Below are 18,086 nucleotides of genomic sequence, written 5' to 3' on the forward strand. Positions count from 1 at the left end.
CCGCGGGGAGCGGGTCCACTCTCTGCACCGTTATCCCAAGGTGGAGTGGGGGAGGAACCATCCTAAAAATCTTGGAAGGATGAGGCAACAGAGCAGATCCACCAGGATTAAGTAGTATTCCTTATGCCTGGGATCAGGAGACTTAGCAGAGCAGGGATGAGCCCCGGTGTGTGCAGAGCGGGCCTCTGAAATTGGAAACAGCGCTGGTGTCGGTGGAGAGAGAGAGAGAGAGAGAGAGAGAGAGAGAGAGAGAGAGAGAGAGAGAGAGAGAGAGTGTGTGTGTGTGTGTGTGTGTGTGTGTGTGTGTGTGTGTGTATTACAGAGAGGTATCTGATGTGGCCAGATCTTAGAACTAGAGTGCAAGGCAATAAAGTCATTTGCACCAAGAGCACTTAGGCAAGTAACCTAGCAGCCTGAAGACCGTGCAGCATGTCTCTCTGGGGTTTCAGAAAGGATCCTTGCTCTTTTTAGGTTTTTTTAGTTTTTAAAGTGTGTGTGTGTGTGTGGGGGGGTTGTATGTGGGTGAGGGGAGCTAGTGATGGGGGAAATTGTGCTTCTTTTTGAGAAAGAATAAAATATCTTACTTTGCTTTGGTTATATTGGAATTATTCCTGCCTCAGTTCAGATCCACAAACCTATCAAAATAAGGAGGAACTCGCTCTGCAAAAATGACTGGAAATAGGACTATACAAGCTGACAATATACATGGAAAGATAGATGCATCGTAATTTTATTTATTCTGCAGGCATAGATCCTTATGTAAACAGTCAAGTCAAATTCGTTCCAAAGAACTGTTTTGTATTAAAGACTCTGTTGACATTTTCAAAAATTAAGTTCTTTTGCTTGGAGTATCAGAGAAAGACCAATATTTCCCTAATGTGTGAAATTTAGGAGTACCTCCAATCTGTAGGTTAAGATCACATATTCTCAAAATAATTATGGTAAACTTTACAATTCAGATGATACCAGTAAATTTGTTGGCAATTAAAAGACGACCACTTGTGCACACCTAGTCACATTCCTTGTTCTAAATCACCAAATGTGATGTCTCAGTGTAAATGTGAAGTTGTCATAAAGTAAACAAAGTAAAAATAATTGTCCATCCATTCTTTTTTGATGCCTTTACCAGTTAATATGGAAGGGCCCATTCGGTTATCACATAGCTATTTTGCCTTGCCTTTTTTATCCAGTGATAAATTATTCTGTTACTTTTTTATAGGTATATATGCCTACCAATAATTCAAAAATTCAATTACATGTTTTTTATAGAAGTAAAATACAAATGTGGGTAATGAACTCAAAATAGGAAAAGTTAATTCTGCATTTGTTTTGATAGGGGTCCTGATGTGAAATTTTAAATAAGAAATTTGGTTTACAGTAAAAAAAAAAAAACCAAAACCAACCTTCTACTGATGAATCCAATTGTACGGTGGGCATAGTCCTGCTGTATGTCTTATACTTTCTTGTAAACTTTACTTTGTTGGCTTGAAAGGCATTATCTAAGGTTGGGTTCAACGTTTTATCACATATAAGATTTTTATGATTATTTGAGATCATTTATTTTGATCCCCTTCAATATATAGTGCATGTGTGCTGATGGGAAAACAAATTATCAAGTGATTTATTGCATTTGCAAAAGTTAGATAAAATCATAAAACCATGATTTTACTCCAAATTTAAGAAGAACTTTTATCTCAGTAGTCATTCTTTAACATAGGAAAAGGATTGTCCTTCAGGAAATATTTGTGATCCCTAGGTCTTCTTTTCTTTTACAAAGTGTCTTTAGTAGTATTTACTATGTATACAAGTGGAAATAAAAGATTCAGATTATTATACCTTGGCATGTCATGCTATTTGTTTACAGTTACCTTCATTACTATATTTTGGCTTTTGTTGTATAACAAATTGCTGTTTACAAATAAAACCATGCTTGTGGTTTTGTCTATAGTAAAATGGTGACATCTCTCTTGATTTGTACTTTTTAAGAACTCAACTCCAAAAATATAGATTGAGTTTGGGTGTCAACTAGCTGTCATATTTGAGGTTTGTAAAGTCTGCCAGAATATATTCTCAGAGACTCTGAACCTTAAAAGAGGAAGGGAATGATGGTGTTGAAGATAAAAAGTGTTCATGTAGATTACCTTAAAACATTTAGATTTCAAGTAGCAAAAATAGTGTTACTTCATTTTGATTATTTTTAGATAAAAATAATGAAAAATATAAGAATATAGACAAAACATCTGGGTAATTTTATATGTTGGATATCAGAACAATTTGATCCATTTACTCTTTTACAGTATGTTTTTAAAGAAATATTGCATAACTATAATGCAAAAGACTGAGGGCAAAAAACAAAAGAGTATGTACCCCCAGACCCCCACAAATCCTATAGCCTAGTTTTCTCCTTAGTGATATTTTATAGCCTTGTTTCAAACTTTGGCTTCTTTTCATCTTTCTCTACATGTTTCTGTCTGGCTCTAACATTTTCTTTTGGCCATTAAATTTTGTTATTTGATAGTTAAAAACACTTGGAGAAAATCAGGCTGTACGTGATGATGAGTATGTGGCTTTGTTATATACTTGGACCTTTATTTTTTTTCTATCTTCATGTATTTTGTAATGTCCTTCTATCTTCACCCAAATTGATATTTGTTTGTTTGTTTGTTTGTTTATGGCACTGGGAATTGAACCCAGGCCATTCTACCTCTGAGCTACCCCACCAGCCCTATTTTATGTTTTATTTTGAAACAGTCTCACTAACTTGTGGAGGTCCTCTCTCAGTTGCTGAGGCTGGCAAGCATATTTGCAATCTTCTTGTCTCAGCTTCAGACTGATTTTAATGTTAGAAATTTCAGCTATACTGGCAGGTTGCTGAGGGGTAAATTCCTGGGAAGAGTTCTGGGGGGTCTCAAAAGCTCTAGGCTGTGCACTGTTGTGCTGTACACACGTTTGCTTTTGGCTACAAGGAGTGGGATATTTTTCCACCTGTATTGTCAACTTCTATACTCTGTGTGTGTACAAGTACACATGGGAAAAATCTGTAAAGGTTTCTAAGATCCTACAACCAGAAAGTACAAGTAAAGTGTTATTCAGTAAGTTAGGTTTAAAACACAAGTATTTCTAGCTCAATGAAACTGGTAATAACTACTTAAAAAGTAAGCAAGAATATGGTACATCAGTTTTAACTCTCACATGAATTTTGAAATGGAGTAATAAATAGTAGGTAATGCTATTTCTTAGTGGTACATCAAGAAGAGGTCACTCTGTATTTTACTACTAACAGTTGAATTACTTTTGTGTCTGTTTTTCCATTTGTATATAGTGAAACCTTATTAATTCAGTATCATTAATTTACATGTAGTATGATTAAATATCAGTGTTTGGTGGTAAGGTTTAACATCAGCCCTGGATGGTTAGTAGAAAGGGGTCTGCTAGACTAATTAGCACTACAAATGACATAGCTCTGTCATGGATAATATACTTAAGAGAACAAATCCTTTTCAGGACTTAGTAAACAGCATGAAAATTCATGCTCTTAATTATAAATTAGGTTGACCTAATCATTAATATTTCCTTCCTGGACTTCTACACAGTGAATATACCACAAATTCATTGCTTTCTGGACATCTTGTAAATTTAAGGCTTAAAGCAGTGACTGAGACTGGAATTTAGGGACATTCCAGTTGTTCTAAATGCTATCAATTATAAGAATTAAAAAGGCTTTTTTTTGAAGTGTGGGTAAGAACCCTTACTTTACATGGATAATGTATTTAAGAAGACACTCAGTTAAAATGTGAAAAAAATAGCACCTTAGAACCTAATTAATGAGGCAACTCTAACATTCATTTATGTTAAAAATATGCCTTTAAAACCTATTTGTTTCTTTATGACCTGTTTTAATGTACAATTTTAGAGATATGAAATATGGCTTTGATATACTGTGTACTTATAACTTTTATAATTGGCCTCTTAAGCTTTTTCTTATCTTTTTTTGTGTCAGTCATGTGTAAAGTTAAAACTAATTATAAAACCAAATAAAAAATCCATTTAGAGTGACCTCATTGGAAAAATAGCATTGTTCTAGAGGTAGTTGTCTTTTAGCAAATTCAGTTGAATTACCATTCTGAACGTTTTGTGCAAATATATTGCACACCTACAAAATTATGAAGAAAGGTGATGACTGAGATATGGACTTTGTGTAAATTACCAAAAAGTTGTTTTGTCAAAGATTTTTAGCTGATTTCTGATGTTAGCAGTTTTTTTTTTTATATTCATGAGGGATAGAACAAGATTTTGAATTTCACGTTTCTGTAATTTTAGGTTATATATTATTACTTATCAGGCTACGTTCCTCAAATTTCCAAGGGCCCTCATTAAATCCACCACTCACTCTAAGGACTCTCAAGAGGGTCATCAGTGGGATATGGGAGCCTGGGTAATGCTACTTGATCTGTTATCTTGGGGATGGTGATTCAGTCATGGCTGACACAGAATTACAAACGACACCCTGTTATGTATTTTCAGGTCAACTCAAGAATAGTCAGAACCAGTAATGAATGCCTTGGGTCTACAGCAGTAGCTTATGATGGTGCTTACTTTTATAACTAAAGAAGTGGAGACAGAATAGATAGAATGGTACAAGTAGGCCTAGAATGCAGGTAAGTGTAAGCAGACTTTTTCCTTTAGCAAAGAGAGATCCTTCTTGCTTAAAAGTATTTTGCAGAATTGTCCTTTTTTTGGTATAGATAAAATGAAAAAAAAAACATTTTGTTCCCTTTTTTGTTTAACTAAATTACTAGTTCCATAAAATAGTTAAAAAATTTTCTGTATTCACAGAAATAACATTCCGGTGGTGAATGTTCTAATCTGGTTTGATTTTGGCATGAGGTTCCCTGAAGAAATACTGTTAAACATTGTTTTCTTTTCAGGTAAATAATATAGAGAAAGAGAACTGGCATAGTATCTTGCAAAGGAGTTTTATTTACTTTCATTTTGAAGGGTATGTTGCAAGCCTCTTTGTCTGTACTATAGATAATGGCCCTCTCTGTTGTGCCAGTTTAAGGCTCTGCTAATTTCTAGCAAAAGCTCAGGCAAGTGTATAAACTAATGCTTCTTAGGTATTTCATTCCTTTTTACAATACAGTTATCAAATGGGAATGATACTGGCACTGAAATTGATTGCAATGTGTAAATTAAGTCTTTAGTGCTCTTGATATTTTCAGCATTTTAATTCATTTTATTTATAATACTTCTGCCTCTTATATGAAGCTATCAGTTATAGTTCATTTAAAAATGAAATTTAAAATTTTATATTCTTCCTGTGGTGTTACAAGTAATAGATTAAATTAGGTGAGCTCACAGCTCCAGGACCTAGACCCATCCCATTGTTGGGATCTCAAAACCATTTTCACAAATGTGCACTCAGTTAGCTGAAGCCTTCGATAAATAAAAACCAAACCAAACAAAAACCTGACTTAAGAAAATGGAAACATAATGCTGCATTTTGGAATTAAGGAAGATTCTATTTTAGGCCATCATAGAGAAGAATAGCACTTTTTGCTTTTCTTTTTACTTCCCTAATCCATGCTTTTATCTCACAGCAAAATATGCTACAGTTGTGCTTTTAAAGATGGACTACCTGGTTTTCTATGAACTTCTGTCTCTTGGACAGTTGGAACTATTACATATGTCTGCAAAAGAAAAACCAACAAATATATTTTTAGGGATTTATAAAAGTTGCCTCCAGTTTGTGACATACCCCCTTACAATGTTTGTCAATTTCAGGTACTTTCTACAGCAATGAAAACAGAAGAATGATGGTTGACCTTCAGAGAGCTTGATTTATATGGAGTTAAATTTAAGGAAAAATACCATCAGCTCTAGAATTCTAAGACTTAAAGAAAGTCTCCAGTGTGTGAATGCCCCAGTTTTTTGGAGTTACTAGTTCTGATTTAAATGTTCAGTTATTTCTATGTAACATTAGAATGTTTTAGAAATTCTAATATGTCAGTTTCTAAAATATGTCTCTCAGGTTACTGCACATACTTGGAAGTGCATACAATTAATAATTCATATGTATATTCAGAGTTTTAGTTTGGAAAAGTTGGTCATTGGACCAATGGTGTCAATCTCTGTGCCTTGCTTTTTGTGCACTGAATAAACTCCTATTGGATGATTTGGGCATTGCAGAATCTCATGTAAATTCTGAAACAATAAATAGAGACAAATTATATGTTTATTTGGAATGTATGTCTTTAAGTTCTGAGTCTTCTTAAATGGTCCTCTCTGGTGGCTGTTGAATGGAAGGGGAATGGAGTATTAGGAGGCAGCAATAACAAGGCGACAAGATTAGGTTGAGGGCAATTTTGTAGGTCATTTGAGCTGACTTTATGCCTGCTGAATTTAAAAGGCTACATTCTTTTCACCTTAGCTGACTAGCTCCAACTTGAAAGCTTTCTTTCAGTTTTTGTTGTATTTCCCCTTAGGCTAATCAATTTTTGACAAGTGAGAAAAGATATGTTAATCACTCAATGTTGTATTTATTGGGTGATTTATATATTTTAATTATTGCCCAGACTTAGAGTTGAAGAGAAAATGACCTGGCTCATTTCAAGAAATAAACATTTCCTCCCCCAAACCAAAATAAACTCCCAGCAAAACAAACAAAATCAACAACAACAAACCATACCTCTTTGTGCACATTTAAATTTCTTTTCTTTTTTTTGGTGGCACTGGGGTTCCTGGAAGTCCTTCTACCTCCCGGCTACACTCCCAGACCTATTTTATATTTTTATTTGGAAACAGGGTCTCCTAAGCCAGCGCACGAGGCTGGCTTCTAACCTGCGTGATCCTCCTGTCTCTGCCTCCTAAGCGCGGGGATTACAAGCGTGCGCCACCACGCCCGGTTCAGTTTATTTTTTAAAATACTTTTGTAATGTAGAAATGCGGCCTTTTCCAGTGTAACTTCTTGCAGCCCCCAGGATATCACTGGATACTCTCCAGGGGAAAGAATACATGGCTTATGAGAAGTTTTTTTTTTTTTTTTTTTTTTAAAGTGTCACTAACTGCTATTTTCTTCTAAGTAGGCTTTGAGCCATCCATTAATATTTGTTTTAAAACATCTTATAAGCTATGCATTTTATCAAATTAAAAGCACAATACATTCTCTTAAAAATGACAGAATTTGAGTCAGGATATGTGTTATTTTTTGTTTGCTTTTAGCATTGAAGTGAAATAAAAAATGATAAAGGCTGACATTTTTGGTTTGTGATGTATACTTATTGTTATTAAAGTACACACATACCTTCTCTGTGTGGGCCTGGTTATTGGGATGACAAAGTTCTCTTTTCATTTAAGTCTGTTCATTCATTCTTGAGTTGAGCTGTCACCTCCTCTGGGATATGACTTTCTGGGGCCATCTTCAGTTGAAGGGAATGGTCTCACATAGGATACCTTGACAAGAGCAGGGCTGCAATGAATTTTGTGTTTGTTGACTTGCTTCTCCCCAGGAAGTAGAAAGCCCCAGAGAGAGAAGTCTGGTCCATTGCCTTTGCATCTTCTCCTCTAGCACAGAGCCTTGCTAGAGAACAGGCATTTGATACATGGTTGTTAAATGAAAAAAAATAATAGAGAAAGGTAAGATGAATTTAGAATTTTTAAGTTATTGAGTTCTAGTTTGGAAACTTGGATTTTAAGTCATGGTCAGCTCATAGACATCTGGTGAGTTTCTTGATTTGTAAGCCCCTGTCCTATAGAAGTTTGTTCTTATGTGAGTTTTTTAGAATGCTTTGTTTTGGGATTATTTGTTCAAGATACACTGATTGCCTAAAGCAGAAGTGGTTTCCTAGTACTGGACTACTTAAGTCAGGAGCAAGAGGAAAGCCTAGTTCAATATGATCTCAGAGAGCATGTTTTGAAAGCAGCTACTCTGCTCAAATGTCTATAATTTCACAGGTCTCCTTGACCCAGAGTTGTGAAAGCACTTTCCCTTTGGGGTGTCTTAGCGGGCTGGCAGAGATAGAAGTAGTGCCAGAACAGCCAAGGACCAGAGCTTGTGCTGAGGCTACCAGGGACGACCCCCCAGAATCAGAGATGTCTCTACAACTATTGAGTAGTTTTGTGGTTTGGCTTTAATTTTGGTGTTTGGGAAATGCCTCTGCTTGGTCTTGTACATTTAAATTTAAGTTTTTAAACAGATAAACACAATGCCTATTTTATTAATTGGCCTTACTTGGTTTTAGCTGAATAGCCAGCATAGCTGGTAGGTGTGGCTTTTCCCAGGAGAAGTGAGTGGCTTTTAGTGGATCTGTGTAGGTCAAAAGGTCTATAGGTTAAAGCTAGGTGATGGTTTCTTTCTCAGAAAGACTAGTGATTTATACTACGTTGGAGGAGGATTATCTGACGAACAGCTGAAAGGCCTAGATTAGACTTTACAATGTGCAAATGCAAATGAATTAAAGTTAATAACTTTGGGAATTATAATAGAGATGTGTAAAACACATTGCACATCCAGATAGGAGGCGACCAAGTGTATATATGCCCATAATAGATAGACCTTCAGCCCCAGTGCATAAATACAGGCTGCTCATAGCTCTCTTGTGGCTACCTAGTGACTCTGTTAGAAAAGCTCAGCCCCAGACGTCACACCAACCAAGTGGTTCAGCGTATGAAGTTCCGGCTCTCAGGTCCATCCTCCCAGATGGCCACTGATCCTACACTCGCCACACTTGGCCACTGTGGCTTCTAGTTAAATTAGCAGGTCAGTGGGGCCTTTTTAGGTTACATTTTCTTTTCATTCTCAAACAGTACTTCCTGTCTCTCAGGTGAGCCGGGGTTGACTCTTGGTCTCCCAAGCTCAGAAATATTTTCATTTCAAGATATCAAAGACTAAGGATATTATAAGTTCCTACATAAAATCCCCTTGCCAGTTTCTATTTGCATTCACTATCTTGAAAGGAATCTCCTTGTATTCCTTGTTGTGTCAGAATTCTTCCTGATCATTCTGTCTTATTCCACATGCCCTTCGAGAAACAGAAGGGTAAATTTTAGGAGTATTTTTTTAAAGTGCCCATGATGATTAAAGGATTTTAAGTTGTGACAGAAACTAAGAAATTATATAGTCTGAATTTAAAAAAAAAGGCTGAGTGGCAATTTAACTAAGGTTTCAGGTGTTAGAATGTCTCTTTGTGTAGTAGATCATACTCAAATGCTGCCCATCACTTCTGTCAGCTGAAGAAGAGAATATTTGGAAGCATCAGAAATTTAGTGAACTGGGCATGGTAGTACACTTATAATCCTAGTACTTGAGAGGCTGAAACAGGAGGATTGTAGGCTCATGGTCAGCCTCAGCTACTTAGGCCCTCTGCAACCTACTGAGACCCTGTTTCAAAATTAAAAAAAAAAAAATAGGGCTGGGGTGGGTATATCTTGATGGTTGGATGCCTCTGGATTCAATCTCCAGTACTTAAAAAAAAAAAACAACCAGTGAAGATATTTTTAAAAATTGAACCAAGTATGAATATTTGAGAGTAGAATGGATTATAGAAATCTTCTGAATGGAGAGGGTAAATGATGTTCATTTATTTGGTTGTATAGATGAACCTGTATGCTAAAGAATAGTCTAACATTTTTATAGCTGAAAAGAACCTTGGAAATCTACCACCAGGCTCAGAACCAGCCCTCTGTTCTGGAGAGAAGGACAAGAGGATATAAGGGGAACTTTTTATCTGTTACACTTGTTCATGCTGAGCCTATGCATAACAAACAAACTCCAAGAACTGAAGAGTGCACTAGATTTTTGTTGGTGACCACCTTTGGTATGGAAGGCCCTGCCCATCCTCTCTTAAAGAAGGTAGTGGGTGTAGATAATGCATGTCACTCACCTATCTAGTGAGAAGAAGTTCCCTACTGCGTAAGACCTTTCATTCATTCTGGACATCTCCGCTCACAAGATATGTTTTCTCCTGCTTGACTACAGTCTGATTCTCTGAGCACATGTTTGTTCTTAGTATTTCCTTATAGAGTTCCAAAGAATGAGGTTCATTAGTTTTCTACAAGAGCTCATTTGATATTAAAAAACGGAACTCTTGTTCATATGTTCACCCTCAGAGGATGGTTTCTTGGCCCTTTTGCATCACCTAGTAGCCTTCCTTTAAACCCAAGTCAGGTTGTTGGCATCCCTAGAAAGTGGAGCAAAGTGATCAGAGATTCATCTGGGATAATGCCCTTCCAGGGGACCAGTTTCTCCAGTACTCATGTCTTGCTGGTTTGAGCCTCATGCTGACTTTTAAGCTGCCTGGGACTCAGGTCTCTCAGATGTGGCCCAGTCTTGCCTCTCATGATGTCCCTTGGCTGGATGAAGATTTCCACTTTAGTTATGATACTATTTGTTCTTTTACTAACTTTTATCTTCACCCTAGGCCCTGCAGCTTCAAGGTGGTAAGTATCTAATCCCTATAAGTAGCAACATCCCCAAAAACTTAGATGGGACTTGAATTTTTGCAGTAACTTTCTTCAGGCATTGCTTTCACTTTTGATTTGTAGTTGGCAAATGATAAAGACTGGATGATAGCACGGCACCATCATGATATTAGAGGCTGTAATTAGAGGCCAGAATCCTTTGGTTGCATTTCAGATCACACCAGGAAGGCAAAGAACCCTGTCTCTTTGGCCTGCTTCCACTTGTGCCCAGTCTTTGAAGGTTGTTGATAAACAGCTCCCAAGGCCATTAAATTTCATTAACCCAGTGGATTTCATTGGAATTTGATAAGATTTAAACTTTCACAGGGACCTGAGGGAGACGTAGTATTAACATATTTCTGTGTTAAATTCAGCTCTGAACTGTTAACTACTGATAGCAATGTACTAAAATTTATAAATACCTACTTAAAAATATCTGCATATGCTGGGCGTGGTGGCGCACGCTTGTAATCCCTGCGCTTGGGAGGTTGAGACAGGAGGATCGCGCAGGTTCGAAGTCAGCTGCGCTGGCTTAAGAGACCCTATTTCAAAAAAAAAAAAAAAGGTCTGGGAGTGTAGCCTGGAGGTAGAAGAGCTTCCAGGAACCCCAGTACCACCAAAGGGGGGAAAAAAAAGTCTGCATATAAATTAGAGTGTTCTAGTTCAAACTTAAAATGCTACTTTCCCTTACATTTTACTGTGAAGAAGTGGAGCCATAGCTGACATAGTCGGCGATATGCATAACCTGCAGGTGACTTGATCTTACTGATGTACCTTAAATCTTGGTTGCAATTACACTTGTATTTTCCTGAACATTTTTGATGGCAGGTCATTAATATCTGGGTTCACTTGTGCTAGTGTTTTGTGAGGGCGAACATCATATTATGTCTATCTGTATGGAAAAAGAGGCTGGGACCTTTTTCCAGGAGAATGTACCCTTGCTAGCCAGGCCTGCAAATTCAGTAGATCTTGAAACATTTAGGTAGGCACCTCTAGGGTGATTTCAAAGTGCTCTAGGAAGCCTTTTCTCCTCAAAACACCTTTCAGGGACTATCATGCCTGAAATCCTATGATCAGTTAAGATAAAATTGGCACTTTTTTGGATAAAAGTTTCAAGAGCAGCTGATCATTAAAACATAATTTAGTGCATTAACTAAATTTTATTTTTAATAGTGTTAAGTACAGGGGAAAAAGCATGTATTTCTGTAGCCTTTTTGAGAAATGCACTTGCATGCCTCATTTTAAAGTCCTGTTGTGTGGCTTCTGTTAATATCACTCATTTTTTCTGTACAGCCTTCCTCCCATTCCCAGTATAATAAAAAATCTGACTTGGCAACATAGATTAACTCATTGAGTATAAAATGACTTAAAAAAAGTTACCAAAATATCCATCTTGTCATTTCTTCCATCCTCTCTGCCCTTGTGTGGATCGGTTTTAGTGCTTTGCCTGGGCTCTGCATCATGTTCTCCGCCCCAACATGAATTAGGGCAGTGTCAGAGTATTACAGCCTAGTGTGGGAGGCAAAAGTACATTTAACATTACAATGTACATTGTAATTACTCCACTAGGGGAAGGTACAGCGTGCTGTGGAAGCACAGAAGAGAGCGATTAACTATCTTCACCCACTCTATTGTCGTTTGGAAAAAATATAACCAATATTAATTTTTCTCTGGTGAACAATCTATAGGCAAGGGTTAAGGCATGGGACTTACTTTAAGATAAAGATAGTATAGGCCAGGCCTAATGGTGTATGCCTGTAACAGTGCTTGGGAGGCTGAGACGGGAGAATTGCAGGTTGAAGGCCAACCTCAGCAACTTAGTGAGATCTTTAGCAACTTAGCAAGAAAGTAAAATAGAAAATCAAAATGAATGGAGATGTAGCTCAAAGTAAAAAAAATAATTAAAAACAAACAGAGCTAGAATGTAGCTCAGAGGTAGACTGCCTCTGGATTCTATCCCTAGTGCCAAAACAAAAGAAAAACAATTTGATTCAACTGTCTTTAAGGGGGGGGGGGATCTTGTTAGGTGGTTAAGAAGCCACTTACCCCTACCCCCCCAAAAAAAAAAAAATCCATCCTTAGGGAAGTAGCATCATAGCATGGAAAGAACATCTGTTCCCAGATAGATAAAACTAGAATTTAAATCCTGTCTCTTCTGTGTACCCCTGTGTGTTCATGGGCAAGTCATATAACCAACCTTGAATCCATTTTTCTTACTGAAAATCAGAACAATGATACTAATTTTGCAACATTGTAATGATGAGAAGAATTGTATATAAAATGCTTATCATTGTAACCCTGGCTCAGAAAGAGCTGTGTAAGTATGATACTGTTATTTTGTTGTTGGACAGCTCCTTTGTAAGCCTTGCTTTCTACTTCTAGAAGTGCATTCAAGTATGTGCTTCTTGCTTCTTACTGCCCACTGCCAAATCCACTGTGTGTTGGAACCTCTACCATTCCACTGAGAGAATTCCCAGATGTCCACAGTGACTGCCCAATTTCAGATGTGATGGGCTTCATTCTTCTTGTCTTTAGTGGCTTTGGGTTGTATTTCCTTTTTTTTTTTTTTTTTCCTCCTTATTGGGGATGGAACCCAGGGGCATTCTACCTCCAAACTACACCCCCAGCCCTATTTTTTATTCTTTTTTTTTGGAAACAGGGTCTTATTGAATTGCAAAGGACCTCACTAAGTAGCTGGGGCTGTCCATGGACCTGGATCCTCCTGTCTCAGCCTCCCGAATGCTGGGATTACAAGCGTGCGCCACCAGGCCCGGCTGCAAGCAACTCTTGACTGACTCTTGGGTACTGATTTTCTCTTTTCCTTTCACAAGTTCTAGATAGTCTTGTCTCCTTATACTCACAGGATTGATCACTACTTACAGACTGATAACTGGCACACCTATGTTTATAATCTAGCTTTTCCCCTGGAACGGTCCCATACCCTGTCAATTTCTGTGGATGAGTTTGGGGAAAACAAAGCAAGTTATTTGTCCTGTATTTCCCATCCCTGGTGATGTTGCCACCATTCATTCAGTTAATTGAATATGTCACACAGTTCAGGCCTTTTAAATACCTCACTCAGTCCCGTAGCAGCCTCCCAACATCGATCTCTCTGCTTTCAACCTTCTCATTTACTCCAGTGTATTTATTTTCTCCCATTGTCCCTGGGATCTTTTTTTCTCCTAAAGTGAACACTTAATTAGATGAAGTCATTTTTCTTACTGACTTGTAGAAATTCTTCATATACTTGGCTCTGATGGTATGAACTCTGAAAACATTTATTGTATAGCATATGTCACTTTGTAATGAATTTATTCTTAGTTTATTAGAGTAGAAGTTCTTGAGTGTAGTAGGGTGGGCACTTTTATTCATATATGTGTTCTGTATGTTTACCTATGTTTGATCTATGATAAAAGTTGACTGAAATGAACTAAGCATAAAAATCCAAACCTGACCTTTCATGTGGTTTTGGGAACGTTTGCTGACTCTCCTTTATGGAACTTCTTTGGAGCACAGTTGTCTGTGCTCCTTCTTGTCTGTTGCCCAGAGTTTATCACCAACATTTGCAACACTTCTTTTTCTTCTTTTTTTGACCGATTTATTTTAGTTTGCTCCAGTTTATGTGGTAGTAGACTTGTTTAGTCATTGAGCTAAACCTGGCTATGAAATTAATTTTTGGAAAAAACTTGGGTGAGTGCATTTGCAAACTGTCATTTTAGGTTCTGCATATGTGTGATGGGAAAATTTTACCTGTGTTAATAAGAAATTTGTGGCTCTGTAGACAAAAAAAGGGAAACAAACCAAAACCAAAACAAATATCCAAAACACATCAAACAAACAAAAAAGGAGGCACTTGAACAATACTATTAATATATTTTTCTTTAGTTTTTTTTTGGAATGGTTCAAATTTTTAAAAATTCTAGTTTCTTTGCCTACCCTGTGCTTTATTTTGATCTTTTGCAATTTCAGAGAGTAGAAGAAATGCATTTTCCAGGGTAATGATTAGAGAGATTGTGTGCTTTTTTTTTTTTGGCATTTTTTTGGCAATGTATTATTTCACACTTATTCTAGAAGAGAACACTCTGAATTTCTGGGATACTTTGCTTCTCCATGGGATATTGCTCAAAGTAAATAAATAAGTAACAAATAGGGTGCCTTTGTGCTTTTTAAGCTCTCTGTTCTAATAATGGTAACAACAGTGTCTATGCACTGCTTGAGTGTCACCTCATGTTAAGTACCTTGTGTAAGGATACCCAGGAAGTAAATGGTGAAACAGGTACTTGGACTCTAGCAGCTTTGACTACAAACCCCTGCCTCTGACCACAATAACACTAATTTGAAGGCAGAAGAAACAAATTCATTAGGTGTGTCGGTGAGCGGATAGAAAATAGACATTTAGGAATTTCTTTTTATATAAAATCTGTGGCTGCTGGAAATCATTTTGGTGGAACATCAGTGTTCTTTTCTGCAGGAGAAAAATGTAGTACATTAGTGGGGCCAGGATTTTTGTCTCCTTTTTAGAAATATGTGGCAAGGCTCACAAAGAGTGGGACTGGGTTGTAAACTAGGCTTTGCTTGAATCACTGACCATATCACAGTGTTACACACTGATTCTAACCCTAAAAGGAAGTGCTAGCTGTGAGTTACAGGGAAGAGCCATTTTTATTGGGCCTTTGAGTTTTTCCTCTAGGTTAAAACTATGACAAATAAGTCTGGTGCTAGTTCTTGTATACTGTTTACTTCCCTGTAGAGGCTGTATTCAGCAAATAAAGGAAGCCACACATAGCTAAAGTGATAGCCACTTCAAGGAGATGTCACATGAGACTTTTTGAGGAGGGAGTTATGTGGTTTTACTGTAACATGTTAGATGCAAATGTGAATTGTTTTGTGATAGAATTGTTCATTTGCTACTTTTCTGTACTAGGATGAACATTTAATACTTGCCCAGTCTCCTCTTAAAACTGATTTTTAAAAATAAATTGTTTAAAAGAATAGAGCGTTGACTTTGAATTTTAATTCTTCTTCCAAGGCAGGTGAGTGGAGAATTCTGTTGTATGCCAGGACTGATAAACATATTTCTGGTTCAGCTGGACCTGGTTGGACTTTTGGGAAATTCTGTGTTTGAAGGAGTTGGAGTCTTAGGGTCGAGCGCAAGGGAAAGTTTAGCACGTGCCTTGGTTCTCTGGGTCTTTAGGTTCAGTACAGTGAGGGGCCTCCAGTTTCATGCTGGGGCCTCCAGCTTTCCCTCCATTCCAGGTGAACAATTCTCATGTGGGAAGGCTGATCTGGAATCAGCTTGGGTTCCCATTTTCTTTTTCTTTCTTTTTTTATTCTCCTTGACATTTTTGTGAACCTTGGACTTCAGTGTGATTTTTGTTATTCTTGTTGTTGTTTAGAAAGGTGTTCTTTAGCATGTAGAAAAACATCTTTAATAACTTTGATTCTTAAATAAGAGTACAAATAGGGTGTTTTATTGACAGTTCTTGTTTTGCTAACTTGTATTTATTGAAATGTAAGGTCTTTCTTGGCCTGAAAAAGTAAAATATACATTACAACTTTCCTGCTGTGTGTGTTTATTTTAATACTGGAGCCAGACTTTGCCTGAAATAAGCTTTGCCTTATAAGGAAGTTGATACTGAGATATGATTATGCCCAGTGTTTATTATTGCATATATTGACAATTTGAATGTTATAACAAGAAAAAAAATCAGGTGTGTATCCGTATAGGAATATCTCAGTAAAAAAAAAACAATGATTAAACATTCCAGTGGATCCCTATATGAACAAGGTAAGAAAATACATGACAACTGTGAATACTGGTTAAAAGTGTGGACTTAATATGTGTGTTGAGTGAAATTTTAATGTAGATCAACATAAAGACCTACTTTATATAGATTTATAAAGATTTCTTTTGAAAATCCCCCTACTGATTTCAGCTTCTGAACTTGTTCTTTTGTGACCAAATGCAGAGGCTAGCAAATCTAAACTATGTTCTAGGCTATAGGATTGTTTCCTTCTGGAAGAGAAGCGTGCTAGAGTCCCATTTCGTCACAGTATGTGATTATAATTCAGTTGGCATGAACAGAAACAAACTTCTTGTGCTATTCCTTCTACAAATTACTTAAAATGAAAATGTGTCTAAGTTGTTTTTCTTTTCCACTTTTTTTTTGTGTGTAGGTCTGGGGATGGAACCCAGGGGCATTCGACCCCTGAGCTATACCCCCGGCCCTATTTTTTATTCTTTATTTTGAAACAGGGTCTCACTAAGTTGTGGAGAACCTCACTTATGTAGCGGAAGCTGTCTGCGAACCACAGTCCTCAGGTCTCAGCCTCCCAAATGCTGGGGTTACAAGTGTGCGCCACCACGCCCGGCTGCCATACACTATTTTTAATGATACTTTCTCCTTTCCCTTTTAGGCTAAGCTTGGTCTTGTGATCACATCGGTAAAATTGTGCCCTTTTCTCCTCGATGTTTTCAGCTCTGACATTTTGTGAATGATATGGTTTATTTCAGAAGAATGAAATTATCACCAAAAATATTTACTTTTTGGTGATTATGCAATTCTGCTGCAGATTAGAGTGCCATCTATTCTTATTTGAACTGTCCTCTAGAGAGGTAGCTCCAGAGTGATATTTTCCTTTTGATTACTTGGCCTGTGTTCAAGGTGTTACTTTTTCCCTGAACTGCTTAGGGATTTGGGCAGATGAAGAGAGTGAGTGGGAAGAGAATCCATGCTACTTGGAGGTGGGTTGGTAACATATAGCAATTTTCAGTGATACCCAGCTGTAGGCTACTATGAATTGATGATATTGTCACAAACTAGCCTTCTTTTGTGTTTATCTCAAGACATGTCACTCTGGAGACTTCTTTCAGTGCTACTGGTTATTATTTCTGATGAGATTTGGTCAGGAACTTTAATAAAGAAGTAATAGAACTGAAAGGGCATTATTATGGCACCTGTTTCTATTTTGTAAGCATCTTATTATTTTTACTTTTCTCAAATTGGATCCATTTGGATTAGAATTAAATTTGTCATAATGTGACCTGTTTGGTGTCAGGCATCTTTACAATGCCATTTTCTTTAATTCTCACAGTAATTCTGTGAGGTGTTTACGATGGAAATCTATTCTGAAGTCTATAAGTCAGAAAAATTGAATAATTTGCTCATGATCACAACGCTATTAAAGTGGTGAAGCTGAGATTCAAAAACAGAACTAAAAATAATTTTCAGAAATTGTTAGTACACATAAGTGTTAGGGGAAGAGCATGGTTAACCCTGTGTTCCTGTTCCACAAAGTGACTTAGGGAGATTTGCTTCCTTTATTTTATCCTTTTTTCTTTTCTTCTCCTGTGTGGAAATATTTTCAGTCAGATGCCAGACATCACGTTATCAGATGTGCTAACCTTGACTATGGGGCTGTTTTTCCTACAGATCAAGTGCCTTAAGTATGGGAGAAAATGATATATAGATAGAAGCTGTGTTTTTTTTTCAACAAAACAAATTATAAATTTTGATTCAGATTTTTTATTTGATACTCATTGGTTGATAAAGTGGTGATAAAATCATCTTTACAGAGCGTTGCCTCTAGGCTAGGAACAACTTCTCATCCTTAATTAGCCCTGTGTT

General features: G+C 37.0%; 1 protein-coding gene across 3 annotated transcripts in view; it reads left to right on the plus strand.

Moving 5' to 3' along the window:
* Positions 1 to 18,086, plus strand: part of PPP3CA (protein phosphatase 3 catalytic subunit alpha) — a gene marked incomplete at both ends in the record, with an annotated part of 322,166 nt that overhangs the window by 913 nt on the left and 303,167 nt on the right. The window lies entirely within an intron of this gene.

The sequence above is a fragment of the Muscardinus avellanarius genome, assembly GCF_963383645.1.
Source record: "Muscardinus avellanarius genome assembly, chromosome: 6".
In the NCBI taxonomy this organism is placed as follows: domain Eukaryota; kingdom Metazoa; phylum Chordata; class Mammalia; order Rodentia; family Gliridae; genus Muscardinus; species Muscardinus avellanarius.